Consider the following 4280-nt stretch of genomic DNA (forward strand, 5'->3'; position numbering starts at 1 on the left):
CAGTGTAATTTCTTTGTGTATGTGTAAAGAACTATGACATGCAAAGTCTTTACCACATTGTTAATATTCCATTAGGTTTTTAATCATAAAAACTTAACTATTCATAGGCCCGCTCCCACCCCACTTCTAATGTAAGTTTTTGGAAAATTTAAACTTCAGTATCATCATAACTTTCATTTTCCTGACCAAAAGTTTGATATCGATAGCATAACACTAAAATCTAAACAGCACTTACCCTTTCTCTAACAAAACTTCACCAGCGTGGATGAAGAAAAACCAATGTGAGAAAGACCCCTACAGATATCAGGGCCCCCAGTGTCATGGCTCCCTTCAGCATTGTCTTTACTGACATCCAGTTCCCTTCTTGTAGACACCATGTCTTTTTCAGGGCCCTGTTCCCGTACAGGGCTGTGAACTCCGTCCAGCCGCCATTGTTGTGGATCCAGTCAGCCAGGTGTATTTCTAGATAGGCCACCATCCAATCCTGTATTTGCCTCACCAATGGCTCTAAGTTTTTGTCGATACTCTCAGCACACAGGGCCGCCCCAAAGACAAAGAATGCCACAAGACGGCCCCAATTGGGGCCTCCTTGGAATAGTTCCTCAGAAACCTGGATGAAGCATTGTTGAGCTGAGCCTGGGGTCACGTGTAGTTGAGCAACCAGGTCAGAGAGGGTGCGCCGGAAGCGGGTCTCAAATTCATCTCCAGCCACCCGCATGGCTTGGTGTAGCGGGTCGGCTGTTGGGCCTTCTCCTGGGCCAGCTCCTCGGACATAACCCTTCTGCCTTAGCTTGTAGCCTACAAAGTCGGCCACTAGAGCCCCTGTATCTGGGGTTGAGGCTGGGCTCGTCATCAGGTGCATTCAGCTGGGTTCCAAGTTTCCAGCTCAGTGATGTCAGACTGAGTTTCCTGCTTGGAACTGGTGCTCAGGCCTCCGGTCTCATATGTTGAGCCACCTTGAACGCTTTCATGTGGGCAAACAGGGATTTGGAAAGAACAATATTAGGATTGAGTGCCATGAAGAAAAAAGAAAATAGAAAAAAAAAAGAAAAACAAGAAAAAAAAGAAAGAGAAAATGGGGAAAAAGAATAAAAAGAAAGAAAAAAGAAAAAAGAAAGAGAAAAAAGAAAAAAGAAAAAAAAAGAAAAAAGAAAAGAAGCTAAAGACAAAAAGAACAAAAAGGAGAAAAAGAAGAAAAAAGAAAAAAGAACGAGAAATAGAAAAAAAAGAAGCCAGGCGGTGGTGGCACACGCCTTTAATCCCAGCACTTGGGAGGCAGAGGCAGGCGGATTTCTGAGTTCAAGGCCAGCCTGGTCTACAGAGTGAGTTCCAGGACAGCCAGGGATACACAGAGAAACCCTGTCTCGAAAAACACCCCCCCCCCAAAAAAAAAGAAGAAAAAAGAATAAAAAAGAAAAAAGAGAAAAAAGGAATAAAAAAAGGAAAAAGAAAAAAGAAAATGATTGAGTGCCCCCCTGTCTCAGTGAGCAGTGGCAGCTCCCATACAGGATTTAACAGTCCCAGGGGTGTTCTGAACCTGGAATGAGGCAAAGGGAAGGAGAGCTGTCTAATCACTCCCGCCAGTCTCCACGGCCATGTTAGTCCAGGTCTCTTTTAGAGTTCTATTCATTTTCTCTACCTGTCCTAAAATCTGGGTCCTAAATGTACAATTTTTAATTCATCCCGAGCTGGGCGGCCAGTTCCTGACTTACCTGGACAACAAAGATGGGTCCATTATCGGGTCCTATTACCTTATTAGGTATTGCATACCGGGGAAAGTTTTTTTTTCTAAGATATTAGAAATATAAAATCTAAAATTAAAAATAAAATATAAAATTTAAAATATTATTATACTTATACTTTATATTTATATTTTATTTTTATATTATTTTATATTTTACTTTTTTATTTTATATTTTATACTTATATTTTATATTTGATGTATTTTATATTTTATTTTATTTTTGTACTTTGAATTTAAATTTTATATTTTACATTTCATATTTTATTATATATTTTGAATTTTAAACTTTATTTTATGCTTTATATTTTACTTTATTTTATTAATTTATATTTTAAAATTGTATTTATATTATATTTTATATTTATGTTTTATATTTTACATCTTATTTTATTGTATATTTTAAATTTTAAACTTTATTTTATTTTATACTTTATATTTTATTTTATTTATTTTATTTTTAATTTATATTTTAAATTTGTCCTGCCAGGACTGAGTTAGCATCAGTGATGCCTTCTTCAGTTGGTCCCTATTACCTGTTATGTTGGTCATGAACTAAACACTTGAAAGTGTAAGACAGACCCAACTATTTGCCTTTAAAACAGGAAGTTCATAAGAAGACCATCAGAGTTAACTAACCTGAGCCCTAGGAGACTCTCAGAGACTGAGTCACCCACCAAAGAGTATACACAGGATGGACAGAGGTCCCCAGTATATATGTACTCTATGTGCTACTTAGTCTTCACATGGGTTCCCCAACCCTTGCAGTGGGGGATGTCCATTAAGGTGTTGCCTGTCTGTCCACACTGTTCCCCATGCCTGGCTGGCATGTCTGACCTCAGTAGGAGAGGATGTGCTTAACCCTGCAGAGACTTAACATGCCATGACTGGGGGATACTCAAGTGGCCCCCAACCCTCCCTGGGGAGAAAAAAGGAGTCAGGGATAAGGTACTATGGAAGATGGAATGGTGAGGGGGTAGTAACGGAGATATAAGGAGATATATAAATAAATGGGAAAAGTAAACAATACATATAAATAAAATAAAAATGTACAAATCAGCATATTAGTTTTAAATTTTACCCTACTCAATGTCTCAGGGCATAAGCCAAAGTAGGGAAGATTTTTGACAAAAATATCACACAAATGACCTCTAACTAAAGTTTTCTCAGAGCCTATTTTCCACTGAACAAGCACGACCTCAACTACCTTTGGCTGCATTACTGTCAACACCCAAGCTTCCATGTCCTATGAGAACAACTGATTAAGATCCATGTACAGCTCTCTATGATTTTGCCATCTCAGTTTGTGATATTCTCCACATTCCTTCAAAAGAGAATATAGATTCTGTCCAGCAGCATAATCACATCCGGATACCATTTTGTTGTTGTTGTTGTTGTTCTAACTTGCTACTCTGCTGCTGTGATTGAATGCTCTGAGCAAAAGCATCTCAGGTAATAAGTGGCTGTTGTACATGGTTCTGTCAGATCACAGTCCATCATTTTGGGAGCTTAGATTTGAAACTGAAGGCAAAAAGCATGGACAAACACTGTCTCCTGGCTTGCTCTCTTGCTTGCTCACTGTCTCATGCTCAGCCTGTTCTCTCATCCAGCCCTGGACCACTTGCTTAGGGATATTGCCACCCTCAGTGGAAGAGCCTTCCTAATCAATCATCAATACTATCTCTCACAGACGTAGCAACCAGCCATTCTGATGAGGACACGCCCTGAATTGAGGCTCTTTCAGATAACTGTAGCCTGAAATGCTGAGAACTGAAAACAACTATGACACAGACACAAGAATAAATGAGAAAGTTGTTACACCACAAAATCAATGATTTAACCATATCAATTACAGGAGCCCCTGCCACCCCATGAGGGACTTGAAGTTGTGGCTGAGCCAGGACAAAATAGGGAGGGCATCTGGCTCAGAGCAGGGAAGGATACACTGGAATGGGGAGCTCAGAGACTGTGCTGACCTGGGGAGAGTTGTCTTTAACCCTGGGTTCCCAGGCCAGTGCTACCAAAGATGTGGCTAAAACAGCTGGAAGGTGTATAGAGAAGCAGATTGCCCCACAGACTTGGAAATGGCCTCCCCAAAGGGCAGGATCTCTGGTCCAAGGAAGATATGCTAACTCTGTTGGAATGAAGAACAACCTTCCATCTAATGACAACTCCAAAACTACAGAGTCACATATAGACTGGGCAGAGGGTAGAATGAAAGGGGAGGGAAAATGAGGTCTTTGTCCTTTTCACCCTGTAAAACAAGGTAGAAAGAAAGCGATTGTGCCCTGGATGCTGTCTTGAAGAGTTTTCTGTCATGGACTAGTCAATAGGTATTAGTTTTGTTGGTAAGAAGGATTTAACCCAAGGTGAGGGGTCAGTAACTAAATCAACTGGAATGGAAACAGTCTCATTTCCTCAGTCACAGAATAATAAAGTGCTACACACATAACAGACAGCCACAAGGGGGCGGTAAAGGCTACCCAGCAGATTCCTCCATTTGTACAGAGGAGAAAATGAAAACAGGATGGCATAGGCC

At 40.3% G+C, this 4280-nt stretch overlaps 1 pseudogene; it reads right to left on the minus strand.

Annotated features, from left to right (window-relative positions):
- Nucleotides 1-253: 253 nt before the first annotated feature.
- LOC143437252 (bcl-2-like protein 2 pseudogene) lies at nt 254-853 on the minus strand (annotated as a pseudogene).
- Nucleotides 854-4280: the final 3427 nt, after the last annotated feature.

Source organism: Arvicanthis niloticus, chromosome Y (assembly GCF_011762505.2).
Source record: "Arvicanthis niloticus isolate mArvNil1 chromosome Y, mArvNil1.pat.X, whole genome shotgun sequence".
Lineage (NCBI taxonomy): Eukaryota > Metazoa > Chordata > Mammalia > Rodentia > Muridae > Arvicanthis > Arvicanthis niloticus.